This window comes from Panulirus ornatus, chromosome 11, assembly GCF_036320965.1.
Source record: "Panulirus ornatus isolate Po-2019 chromosome 11, ASM3632096v1, whole genome shotgun sequence".
In the NCBI taxonomy this organism is placed as follows: Eukaryota; Metazoa; Arthropoda; class Malacostraca; order Decapoda; family Palinuridae; genus Panulirus; species Panulirus ornatus.
The window spans coordinates 21,388,620-21,402,899 of NC_092234.1; the positions used below are offsets into that span (position 1 = coordinate 21,388,620).

General features: G+C 42.0%; 1 protein-coding gene across 1 annotated transcript in view; it reads right to left on the reverse strand.

Annotated features, from left to right (window-relative positions):
* The window catches only part of LOC139751372 (serine/threonine-protein kinase NIM1-like), a 231,610-nt gene extending 220,444 nt beyond the window's left edge, over nt 1-11,166 (reverse strand). Inside the window, exons 1-2 of the mRNA XM_071666738.1 lie at nt 11,052-11,166; nt 5,215-5,699 (exon numbers count right to left, since the gene is read on the reverse strand). The gene's annotated coding sequence lies outside the window, so the exon portion shown is untranslated. The remainder of the gene's footprint in view (nt 1-5,214; nt 5,700-11,051) is intronic.
* Between the last annotated feature and the right edge of the window lie 3,114 nt (nt 11,167-14,280).

Consider the following 14,280-nt stretch of genomic DNA (forward strand, 5'->3'; position numbering starts at 1 on the left):
AATACTAACCAAACATTTCTGAAAAATGAAGCCTAGAAATACTCTTCTCGTCCTAGAGTAGCGGATGAAGAAAGAGAGGCAACTCTGAATGCTGACAACACAAAAGTTTGAGAAGTTGTACGAGAATGTTCAAGCGACGCCCCTCCCCCACCCCCAACCACGAGTGTAAAAACTAACCCCTCCCCCACACCCCACCCCTCCCTGTACCATTGAAGAGATAATGACACACACATGGGCTTCCCTAGGGGTGAGCACTGCAGGCCATGATTCATACACCCAGGTCAAGCAAATGATCTGATCTGCAAAATAAATGACGACTGAGCAAGTGCGTATACGCACGAGGGGGGGGGGGGGGGTACAAGAGGTTGCGCAATGCACTGCAACTCATATTTTCAGCAAGGTGACCATCTGGGTTCAAGGGCGATACCAAATGTTGAGCGCTTCAACGCCTTCTTTTTGTGGGATCTTTGTGTTTACACCGTACACTATGATGGCCGTGTTTGGGAGGCTCTGACGCTAGCTAGCTGTGGGAAGGCTGACGGTTGGCTGAGGGGCAAGCCACCCATACTTTAAAACTAGACTCAAGGGTAAAGGGTAAAGGGGAAGAGTGGTTTGGGAATGTCTTGGGAGTAAAGTCAGGGGTTAGTGAGAGGACAAGAGCAAGGGAAGGAGTAGCAGTACTCCTGAAACAGGAGTTGTGGAAGTATGTGATAGAATGTAAGAAAGTAAATTCTCGATTGATATGGGTAAAACTGAAAGTTGATGGAGAGAGATGGGTGATTATTGGTGCATATGCACCTGGGCATGAGAAGAAAGATCATGAGAGGCAAGTGTTTTGGGAGCAGCTGAATGAGTGTGTTAGTGGTTTTGATGCACGAGACCGGGTTATAGTGTTGGGTGATTTGAATACAAAGGTGAGTAATGTGGCAGTTGAGGGAATAATTGGTATACATGGGGTGTTCAGTGTTGTAAATGGAAATGGTGAAGAGCTTGTAGATTTATGTGCTTAAAAAAGGACTGATGATTGGGAATACCTGGTTTAAAAAGCGAGATATACATAAGTATACTTATGTAAGTAGGAGAGATGGCCAGAGAGCGTTATTGGATTACGTGTTAATTGACAGGCGCGCGAAAGAGAGACTTTTGGATGTTAATGTGCTGAGAGGTGCAACTGGAGGGATGTCTGATCATTATCTTGTGGAGGCTAAGGTGAAGATTTGTATGGGTTTCCATAAAAGAAGAGTGAATGTTGGGGTGAAGAGGGTGGTGAGAGTAAGTGAGCTTGGGAAGGAGACTTCTGTGAGGAAGTACCAGGAGAGACTGAGTACAGAATGGAAAAAGGTGAGAACAATGGAAGTAAGGGGAGTGGGGGAGGAATGGGATGTATTTAGGGAATCAGTGATGGATTGCGCAAAAGATGCTTGTGGCATGAGAAGAGTGGGAGGTGGGTTGATTAGAAAGGGTAGTGAGTGGTGGGATGAAGAAGTAAGAGTATTAGTGAAAGAGAAGAGAGAGGCATTTGGACGATTTTTGCAGGGAAAAAATGAAATTGAGTGGGAGACGTATAAAAGAAAGAGACAGGAGGTCAAGAGAAGGGTGCAAGAGGTGAAAAAAAAGAGAGTATCATTAAATTTTAGGGAGAATAAAAAGATGTTCTGGACGGAGGTAAATAAAGTGCGTAAGACAAATGGGAGCAAATGGGAACTTCAGTGAAGGGCGCAAATGGGGAGGTGATAACAAGTAGTGGTGATGTGAAAAGGAGATGGAGTGAGTATTTTGAAGGTTTGTTGAATGTGTTTGATGATAGAGTGGCAGATATAGGGTGTTTTGGTCGAGGTGGTGTGCAAAGTGCGAGGGTTAGGGAAAATGATTTGGTAAACAGAGAAGAGGTAGTAAAAGCTTTGCGGAAGATGAAAGCCGGCAAGGCAGCAGGTTTGGATGGTATTGCAGTGGAATTTATTAAAAAAGGGGGTGACTGTATTGTTGACTGGTTGGTAAGGTTATTTAATGTATGTATGACTCATGGTGAGGTGCCTGAGGATTGGCGGAATGCGTGCATAGTGCCATTGTACAAAGGCAAAGGGGATAAGAGTGAGTGCTCAAATTACAGAGGTATAAGTTTGTTGAGTATTCCTGGCAAATTATATGGGAGGGTATTGATTGAGAGGGTGAAGGCATGTACAGAGCATCAGACTGGGGAAGAGCAGTGTGGTTTCAGAAGTGGTAGAGGATGTGTGGATCAGGTGTTTGCTTTGAAGAATGTATGTGAGAAATACTTAGAAAAGCAAATGGATTTGTATGTAGCATTTATGGATCTGGAGAAGGCATATGATAGAGTTGATAGAGATGCTCTGTGGAAGGTATTAAGAATATATGGTGTGGGAGGCAAGTTGTTAGAAGCAGTGAAAAGTTTTTATCGAGGATGTAAGGCATGTGTACGTGTAGGAAGAGAGGAAAGTGATTGGTTCTCAGTGAATGTAGGTTTGCGGCAGGGGTGTGTGATGTCTCCATGGTTGTTTAATTTGTTTATGGATGGGGTTGTTAGGGAGGTGAATGCAAGAGTTTTGGAAAGAGGGGCAAGTATGAAGTCTGTTGGGGATGAGAGAGCTTGGGAAGTGAGTCAGTTGTTGTTCGCTGATGATACAGCGCTGGTGGCTGATTCATGTGAGAAACTGCAGAAGCTGGTGACTGAGTTTGGTAAAGTGTGTGAAAGAAGAAAGTTAAGAGTAAATGTGAATAAGAGCAAGGTTATTAGGTACAGTAGGGTTGAGGGTCAAGTCAATTGGGAGGTGAGTTTGAATGGAGAAAAACTGGAGGAAGTGAAGTGTTTTAGATATCTGGGAGTGGATCTGGCAGAGGATGGAAACATGGAAGCGGAAGTGGATCATAGGGTGGGGGAGGGGGCGAAAATTCTGGGAGCCTTGAAGAATGTGTGGAAGTCGAGAACATTATCTCGGAAAGCAAAAATGGGTATGTTTGAAGGAATAGCGGTTCCAACAATGTTGTATGGTTGCGAGGCGTGGACTATGGATAGAGTTGTGCGCAGGAGGATGGATGTGCTGGAAATGAGGTGTTTGAGGACAATGTGTGTTGTGAGGTGGTTTGATCGAGTAAGTAACGTAAGGGTAAGAGAGATGTGTGAAAATAAAAAGAGCGTGGTTGAGAGAGCAGAAGAGGGTGTTTTGAAATGGTTTGGTCACATGGAGAGAATGAGTGAGGAAAGATTGACCAAGAGGATATATGTGTCGGAGGTGGAGGGAACGAGGAGAAGAGGGAGACCAAATTGGAGGTGGAAAGATGGAGTGAAAAAGATTTTGTGTGATCGGGGCCTGAACATGCAGGAGGGTGAAAGGAGGGCAAGGAATAGAGTGAATTGGAACGATGTGGTACACCGGGGTTGACGTGCTGTCAGTGGATTGAATCAAGGCATGTGAAGCGTCTGGGGTAAACCATGGAAAGCTGTGTAGGTATGTATATTTGCGTGTGTGGACGTATGTATATACATGTGTATGGGGGTGGGTTGGGCCATTTCTTTCGTCTGTTTCCTTGCGCTACCTCGCAAACGCGGGAGACAGCGACAAAGCAAAAAAAAAAAAAAAAAAAATCATTATCTAATTTTCCTTCTCTGTTCTCTCCTTCCGTGTTCTCTATTCTTATAGTTTTTGGGAAGGACATTGATTGAAAGGATACATCACGGAGATGTAACTGATGTGTAAATTGAAATTTAATAAGGAATGACTTCATGTGGCGAGTCCTTGCAACTACATACGTAAACTATAAATCAGACGCAAACGAGTATATACATATAGCGAATGAACACACACTGTGAATGGTACAGGTAAGATTTGGTAGATATAATGTAATGTTATCAACAGCTAATAATATTATCAAAGTTTAATTCATCATTTAACATGCAACGATAATATATTGGAATATATTGGTGATCATTTATTTCGCACGTTCAGACATTTCGCTCCTTATCTCGCTAAAAAATTTGACGCGTTAAAGTAGGTCGATGCTTCGTAGAAATCACTTGTTTCGCTTGAGAACGTGTTTGAATCCGGGGCGCGGCAGTCAGCCCACAGCAAACCCAGCTCTTCATACTTCCCTGGGGCTAGTCAATAAATGGCTACCTGGCTTAGACTGGTGTGTGTGTGTGTGTGTGTGTGTGTGTGGAAACAGGAGTAAAGACAACGTGCATTAATACAAGGTTAAAAGAAACGGTACAACACAAGTGCCAAATTCTCTCCTTACAACACACACACACACACACACACACACACACACACACACACACAAGCATATACAAACACAGAAACACACAAGTGCACATTAGCAAACTAACAAACAGTTCTCTACCAGTCAGAGGTCAGTCCGCCAATTCGTAATCTCATAAAAATAACCCACTTCTAATTTACTTTACATTTCAACCTTGGTTTACGTGTCTATGCCCCCTGCTCCCACCCAAACCCCCGCCCTCCACACGCACACGCCACACACTACACCTTCAATCCAATTATTCCCAAAGGCCGGGATTCAAATTCTGGTGAGGTTTGAAACTCAAAGCGAAGCGAATCTAAAAACCCGGTGTTTCGCTGAACAACATAACTCATACCCTTACAAACGACTGACGCAGTAAAATATCTTATCTATATTACAGTGGACGACAAAATGTGGTTTGATATGTTCGTTATACACGACCGACACAATAACATGGCCTGCAGGGGTGACAAATACGTTACAAACCCAGGAGAATGTCATTTCTTTAACACCAAATTGAAGGAGTCCTTGTAACACTTAACAACCCATGCTATGATTGTAAACATAGATACGTCGAAAGGGAGTAGTTATGAGTACTTGCCAACTTCTGCCAAAAATGCAGGGCTAGCGCGCAGCTCACAGTAGGAAAATATACAGTTACAAGGAATAAGTCATGTTAGTTACATATTGTCAAGTGTTATGTCGAAGACGAGAGACTGCATGTTTGTACAATGAAAGACAGCAGCCTACGTATGTGTGAGACAGAGAAAAGACAAATACTTATGTCAAAGGATTGACACTTGAAAGCTACTGAAGTGGTGATTCAGAGAGACAACATAATAATAATAATAATAATAATAATAATAATAATAATAATAATGAAAATGATGATAATGATAATTATGAAACTTTCACTGCACATATGGAATAAAATGAAAACAAGCTGGAACTCACCTACAGGTTGTGGAGACTCCAGTAGAGGGTTTTCAGAAGCTGTACAAGTTAGGTGTGGAGCAGGTAGGCTGGCTAGTTGGGCGTCCCCGTTACCTTGTCTTGATTCCCGGCAAACCAACCTCCAGGGTTTGGTAAGGTCTGGCGTAACCTTTAACCTTGTTTGGCACGTCTCACTGCCTAGTGCAGCGTTAATGTGGCCTTACGTAGCAGATTCACTGGAGATTTTCCTCCCTTGTTTATCTCTACGGGTATTTTGGTTAGGCCGGTCAACTTTTCATGTAATATTGTCTTTACGTTTGCTTCCTTTTCATTAGCTTTTTGATCTTGTATATTCTTTGCTTACTCCTTATTTTCTAATTAACGAACCAGTTTTTTTCTTAACATCCAATCATGTTCAAAATGTATATAGCAATCAACATTACTGCCATGTTATCTATACGTTATCATATTTCATTCTATTCACTAATTATCAAAAACATTATGTGCTTAAGTAAAAAAAATACAAAGAGGTTACTAAACCAACTCGATCCGTGAACAGATATATTCTTCCGTATATCAGATATGGAAAAGTATATTTGTTATATGGGATGAAAAATGAAGAAAAAGTATTCATTCATTATATATGGAAAAAGTTAGCAAAAATAACGATTTCACTATTTTCAAAAAATAACAATTGTACCGAAATCTTACAAAATTACAACGAACACTGAACAGCACATACAGACATCAGACAATATTAGCGAAATGCATTACTTAGTCTCAAAAATAGCTTTTGAAAGCTAACAAGTAACACTGATAAAGCAATTAATAAACAAGTGAATCATAATAAGCCTTTGAAGTCAGGAAAGAAAAATATTCAATAAAAGTGAACATGAAATTTAAGAAATTGTTCCTTGCGGAGCAAAACCAGTTTCACGACGCAACAAGGAACATGTCGCGAGAAATTTATGCACCACGACATTTCACACACCAACAAATTTCACGTTTGATTACTTCGCATAATAAGAAATTTAGAAGAATAATCATAACTTCATAAACATAAAATCTTAAAAGTTTTTCCCGCCAATGATAAGCTGGGCAAGAATAATCAGATTTTTCTTCGTTCGTCAGACTTCAATATTCCTCAATGATCCCATAATAAAAACGAAACTGCCTAATTAGTCAAAACAAATTCATCCAGATCCCCTTGGGACGTTATCATCAGCCTAAAAGGTCAGAGGCCAAACCACAGCAGGGTCATTCAGTAGCGTCCATCAGCAGCACCAACGATGAATGGAAACTAGACAAGTTACAATGAACAATACTTCAGCACAAGGCAATTTACCGGAGGGTTTGGCTGTCAAGTTAGCTTGAGAGGCTAAGCTAACTTGTAAACTGGCCAGCTGAAGGCTGCCATATAGAGCAAGGTTGTAACGTTTAGTTGACAGGCTAGGCTAACGAGTAACCTGGCCGGCTGAGGGTGACGAGTATGGGATTAGGGTGTCAAGTTTGGACAAGCTAAGGAACAACCTGGCAAGCTGAGGTCTACTATCACTGGGCTCAGCTGTCAAGCTTTGCTTGACAGACTAATAAATAACCTTCTAGCTGAGGGCTTATCGTAAGGCTACGCTGTCACGCTTTGTTTGACGAGTTTGGGAAGAAATACACTGGTCACCCAAAACCTTCCAAGCTAGGATGTTGCCCTGTGACACGCTCGGCTAAGTGTGAAAAACTATTGAGCAGGTTTGTCACAGGGTTAGGCTATCCCTCAGACTCACAAGCTAAAGTTTATTATCATAGTGCGGGGCCGATACTGTGCTCGGCTTTGACGTAACCTGGGTAGCTGAAAGTATCAGCTGTTGGGGTACGTATGTCATTTCCTGTCACTCAAGAGCGGGTCTTTTCCCTACCTACTTGCACTATCTCCCTCCTCAATGAAACGTACCCTACATGTCCAAACTATCTCGTCGATGAACCCTCCGGCAAGTCTTCTCTCTTCAAAAATCTCTTCCCTGTTGCTCCCTCTTTTCGTTGAAGACCTTTTTACAACCCACACTCTTCGATGTAGTCTCTCTTCTACTTGTCATATCTTTCTCCTGAATGGAGCTTCCTGTGTTGCTTTCCTGAGTACAAGGTGGCCGTTCCAGTTTCGTAGTCATCGCCGTAAAAAAAACTGTCGCTATTTCTGGTTTGTAAATTACAGGAGTTAAGAGTGGCTACATTTTTGGTGCTGCTGGCGATTTTTTAAGAATATCAAATTCTTTCTTTTAAGCGGAAGAAGGAATTTTGAATGGTAAAGGATGTAACATATGTGACACGTTTTGAATACCTACCATATGTTTTGTAAGAGGTGTATTATAGGCGAATGGCAATGTAAACAGCAAAGTTCCAAGGCTAACCCCTTTAGCATGGCCTAGCCTTTGCTCAGGCCATTAAGGACAAGGTCAATTAACATGCCATCATACTCGACCGTCGTACTCAAGGACTGTAGCGCCGTGCTTAAGGGTTGTAGCGCCGTGCTTAAGGGTTGTAGCGTCATGTTTAAGGGTTGTAGCGACGTGCTTAAGGGTTGTAGCGTCATGTTTAAGGGTTGTATCGTTGTTTAGGAGTTGTAGCTTCGTGCTCAAAGGTCGTAGCGTCGTGTTCATGAGATGACACCAATATTATGACCAGTGTGTGGTTTCTACGGCCATACTCACTCGTATCGTATGGCTTTAATCCTATCATCATCTACTTCTGCCATCACAGTCAAAGGTCTTCACTAGAATAATATCAGGTTATTTGGCGGCACAGCTTGCTAGTCACACCAATCGTGACAGGCCCAGTGAATGTGCACATCTAGTTAAAAGCTTAATTGTGCAACATAATGTACTCCACTTTCCCCCTACAAACACATAACTGGCAGTGAAACTACTTTCATTTTACAGTTAAGGTTAGATTATATCACTGTCCTTGTGTATCCTCTGAAGAAGAAAAAACGAAGCACCACTTATATAATACGGATGCGTTGGGAAACACAAGTGGTGGAGCGATAAGGCCAGCGACTTTTATAGTGTTTGATAAAGGCGACATGCCAAGGATACGCGGTTTACAGCCCCCCTGACGGTGTGGGTGAGCTGGACCAGTCTCTCTAAATGACCCCTGGTCTGAACATCTGAAATTACCGTCGCAAAATTGGGCTATGTTGTAAGACGAGTCGATATCAGACACAGACTTGGTGAATCAATCAACTCCTGTCTGCTATAATATGAATGTCGATACGTCTTTTTGAGTTAAGATTACTCAAAACTTCAAATCAATGTTTCTAGTTTTAATCTGGACATCTGAGTCTGTCATGAACATTCATGAAATCTAAATTCACATATTACAGGAGGATACAAAAAGTTGTTGTTGTTGCCATTAAACCTGAGCAGTGAAAAATCTGCCGAAAATTGTCACGAGTCACAGTGAGGGAGAGGTTACGTTGAAATTAGTCCCGCAAAAAAGAGCCGAACGTAGGTTATACCTGGAAAAAGGTGTAATAATCTAATGGATCTTACCTCACTCATGCAGGTAAATTCTGAAGTTCGTGTAATAAAATGACAAAGCACAATACGCTCTGGCTGCTCGGCCAACGTAAATAACTTTCATTGACGCGTAGATATTTTTTTTTTCCATAGCCTCCAAATGAATATAAATGCTCATCATCCTTAACAATAACATTTTGCATCACTTTATATTTCTAGCTGCTGCAAGGAAAACAAAGTTTAGCGCTACAGATCAACATTTTCGTATTAGCTACAGTGCTTTTTCATTATTCTCGAACGATTTATCTGTTGTATTCCACACTCACAACCAGTTAACAGTCTTGCTGCACATCATGCACTTACATTCCACTGCCCAAGTTTTATCTATACCAATAAAACTTTTGATGTAAAAGTTTGGATCCAAAATGTATATACATTACACGTGCGTGAAAGTTAAAGAGTATCCACACTATTATATATAACACGTTCGATGGTATACAAATTTTGATATTCTATATCCTATGAATACTGTCACGTCTAATTAAAATTGATACTTTTAAAGACAAATTTTCTTTATTAAACTACGTTTACATCTAAAACAATGTCCCCCTCCCACTTACGCACACACAGGTCTGGCCTCAAGATTAATCCTTGAGCTTCATAATTATGTTTAAAAGCGGCACCTAAACCTCAGAAAAACGTGACATGTACACGTCTACAACCCGTCGCATGTTACGCGTCTCAAATGTGTATTCAAAATAACACATGTGTACCCAAGCCACGTGCTAGTGTCCCATTAATGGCCACAAACGTGTGTACAAGAGACATGTACTAAACACTGTACATCTGTGGTTCTGAAGTGAAGATCTGCTCTTGTACAATACGTACATCTCTACATACAGTGGCCAAGCCACGGTTTGTAACGTGCCCACAATATATATATTGTAACGTGTATCATAACTTGTAGGACATGCACACCACTGTGTCATGCACACCAATACTGGCAGGTCATGAACAACACAGCTTGTATGTCATACTCACCATTATTTGCGGATCATTCACGCCCCTGTTTGTATGCCATGCACACTAATGCTTGTGAGCCATGCAAACCACTGCTTGTAAATCATGCATCACATTGTTTGTAAGTCAGGCATACCACAGCTTGTAGGTCAGGCTCACCACTGCTTGTTGGCCATGCATACCACTGCTTGTCAGTCATGTATACCACTGCTTGCATATCATGCGCATCAATGTTTGTTGGTCATGTACACCACTGCTTGTATATAATGCATACTACTGCTTAATGGTTATATACACCACAGCTTGTATATCATGCACACCACTGCCTGATGGTCATGTATGCCACTGCTTGTATATCATGCACACTACTGCTTGTTGGTCATGTGCGCCACTGCTTGTATATCATGCACACCACTGCCTGATGGTCATGTGCGCCACTGCCTGTATATCATGCACACTACTACTTGTTGGTCATGTGCGCCACTGCTTGTATATCATGCACAGTATTGTTTGTTGGTCATGTACACCACTGCTTGTAAATCATGCTCACCACTGCTTGTCATGTGCACCACTGCTTGCATATCATGCACATCACTGCTTGTTGGTCATGTACACCATTGCTTGTTGGTCATATACGCCAATGCTTGTATATCATGCACACCACTGCTTGTCGGTCATGTATGCCGCTGCTTATATATCAAGTACGCCACTGCTTGTATATCACGCACATCACTGCTTGTTGGTCATGTACACCAGTGCTTATCTATCATGCACACCACTCTTATTAAGTCAAGAACCCAACTGATTGTATGTCATGCACATCACTTCTCGTAAGTCATGCACAGTACTGCCAAGTCACGAACACGTTTGCTTGTATGTCATGCACACAACTGCTTGTAGGTCATGGGCATCACTTCTTGTATGTCATGCATACCACTGCTTGTAGGTCATACATATCACTGCCTGCAGGCTACGCATGCTAGTGCTGGTAAGTCATGCACACTGCACACCACTGCTTGTACTTCGAACATCTGCCTATAACCATTGACCTCCGGGGAAGATGTGGTCGATATAGCGAAGCCGTAGGATGGGACCTAACTATACAGGTCGTCAGGCCAAAGTCCACTGCACGCCCACGGCCTACAGTAATCCCACGCCCATACTTCACTCGCCCATTGCCCAGACCAACCTAAGAACGAACAGCAAAACCCACGATCTTGTTTCACAGGGGCCTGATACCCCGGGGGAGTTTTCCTTTTTTTTCTACGTTATTTACAGACTAAACTAAAAAACTTGGTGTCATCCACTGGTCTCTCCATGTCCGGGGTATACCTGGACATCAACGGCACTGAGAGCCAGCTGATACAAAGCGACAATACGGCACACGCCGGTATGGTGGAGCTACGGCCGGAGAGAATGGCTGGCGTAACAACCTTCTCATCCAGATGTTGTGGCGCCACTGTCCCATCGATTCGTTTACACGGGCTCGAGGCCAGTCAGCTGAGCGAGGTGCCAGTTAATGATTTACCGTGACAAGTAACCTGTTTCGCGTTCATTATACATTTTCCTTAACATTTCAGTCTCAACATTGGTCGAACTTTCGAATTTACTCGTCCTCTGTCCTCCTCCTCCTCCTCCTCCTCTTCGATGTTTCTTTCAATATCCTTTTGTGGATTTTCTTCGCTGTATTGCATTATTGCATTATTATTCGATTATGGTTATCAGGCGCGTTCAGTGTGTCTCACCGGTTTAATGCCCTTATTATTACCCGATTACGGCATATTAAATTCCTTTTGTCCGTAAGTCTGTTAGTCCGATCTAAACTCATTTGCAAAATTTAGAAAGAAGGGTGTTCGACATATTGGAAAATATCCAACGTGATGTAATTATTACATATGACCAGTTTTTGTAGAAAATCGGGCCAAAATATGGCTATTAGCATACCCCTCCCCCCACACCTTCATTAAACGTGTCCGCTATATAGTAAAGCTGCTCACGTTAGCAGTGCTACATTGAACACCTTAAGAAATCAAATGTTCCAGCCAAGTCTAAATTGTCTGTGACGCTCTCCTCATTTTAAGGTAGTGAGTAGAGTGTGTCTGGCTGGGACCAGTACCGCTCCCAGGTCTCCCGGGATCTCGGCCTCAGAGATTCCCAAACTTAGAGATATTGTGGACAGGTACCGGGTGCGGGGACCATCCCTAATAGAGTTTTAAAATGCATAAACACTGGGCAAATCATGGCTATGTTTCTAAAGCTTTCTGCATGATACTGTGATGTTTGTCACTGTGGTCACTGGTGTTCTGGCTAATGATGCTTGTCACTGTGGTCACTGGTGTTCTGGCTAATGATGCTTGTCACTGTGGTCACTGGTGTTCTGGCTAATGATGCTTGTCACTGTGGTCACTGGTGTTCTGGCTAGTGATGCTTTGGCACTGTGGTCACTGGTGTTCTGGCTAGTGATGCTTGGCACTGTGGTCACTGGTGTTCTGGCTAATGATGCTTGTCACTGTGGTCACTGTTGTTCTGGCTAGTGATGCTTGGCACTGTGGTCACTGGTGTTCTGGCTAATGATGCTTGTCACTGTGGTCACTGTTGTTCTGGCTAATGATGCTTGTCACTGTGGTCACTGGTGTTCTGACTAGTGATGCTTGGTATTGTTACAACCATAATGGAGGAAGTAACTCCTGCTTTTCTGGCTATAGTTAAGCCATGTTTTACAGCTACGCTACACTCCCTGTAATTCCATATTTATTGTAGGAAATGGATTGATTATGAACAAAGTTTGCGTGATATATATATATATATATACATATATATATATATATATATATATATATATATATATATATATATATATATATATATATATATATATATATATATATACATATATATATATATATATATATATATCTTCTTTCATACTATTCGCCATTTCCCGCATTGGCGAGGTAGCGTTAAGAACAGAGGACTGGGCCTTTGAGGGAATATTCTCACCTGGCCCCCTTCTCTGTTCCTTCTTTTTTTTTTGAAAAAAAAAGAAACCGAGAGGGGAGGATTTCCAGCCCCCGCTCCCTCCCCTTTTAGTCGCCTTCTACGACACGCAGGGAATACGTGGGAAGTATTCTTTCTCCCCTATCCCCAGGGATATATATATATATATATATATATATATATATATATATATATATATATATATATATATATATATATATATATATATATATATATATATATATATATATATAAGACAAGGGAGCAAATGGGAACTTCAGTGAAGGGCGCAAATGGGGAGGTGATAACAAGTAGTGGTGATGTGAGAAGGAGATGGAGTGAGTATTTTGAAGGTTTGTTGAATGTGTTTGATGATAGAGTGGCAGATATAGGGAGTTTTGGTCGAGGTGGTGTGCAAAGTGAGAGGGTAAGGGAAAATGATTTGGTAAACAGAGAAGAGGTAGTAAAAGCTTTGCGGAAGATGAAAGCCGGCAAGGCAGCAGGTTTGGATGGTACTGCAGTGGAATTTATTAAAAAAGGGGGTGACTGTATTATTGACTGGTTGGTAAGGTTATTTAATGTATGTATGACTCATGGTGAGGTGCCTGAGGATTGGCGGAATGCGTGCATAGTGCCATTGTACAAAGGCAAAGGGGATAAGAGTGAGTGCTCAAATTACAGAGGTATAAGTTTGTTGAGTTTTCCTGGTAAATTATATGGGAGGGTATTGATTGAGAGGGTGAAGGCATGTACAGAGCATCAGATTGGGGAAGAGCAGTGTCGTTTCAGAAGTGGTAGAGGATGTGTGGATCAGGTGTTTGCTTTGAAGAATGTATGTGAGAAATACTTAGAAAAGCAAATGGATTTGTATGTAGCATTTATGGATCTGGAGAAGGCATATGATAGAGTTGATAGAGATGCTCTGTGGAAGGTATTAAGAATATATGGTGTGGGAGGCAAGTTGTTAGAAGCAGTGAAAAGTTTTTATCGATGATGTAAGGCATGTGTACGTGTAGGAAGAGAGGAAAGTGATTGGTTCTCAGTGAATATAGGATTGCGGCAGGGGTGTGTGATGTCTCCATGGTTGTTTAATTTGCTTATGGATGGGGTTGTTAGGGAGGTGAATGCAAGAGTTTTGGAAAGAGGGGCAAGTATGCAGTCTGTTGTGGATGAGAGAGCTTGGGAAGTGAGTCAGTTGTTGTTCGCTGATGATACAGCGCTGGTGGCTGATTCGGGTGAGAAACTGCAGAAGCTGGTGACTGAGTTTGGTAAAGTGTGTGAAAGAAGAAAGTTAAGAGTAAATGTGAATAAGAGCAAGGTAATTAGGTACAGCAGGGTTGAGGGTCAAGTCAATTGGAAGGTAAGTTTGAATGGAGAAAAACTGGAGGAAGTAAAGTGTTTTAGATATCTGGGAGTGGATCTGGCAGCGGATGGAACCATGGAAGCGGAAGTGGATCATAGGGTGGGGGAGGGGGCGAAAATCCTGGGAGCCTTGAAGAATGTGTGGAAGTCGAGAACATTATCTCGGAAAGCAAAAATGGGTATGTTTGAAGGAATAGTGGTT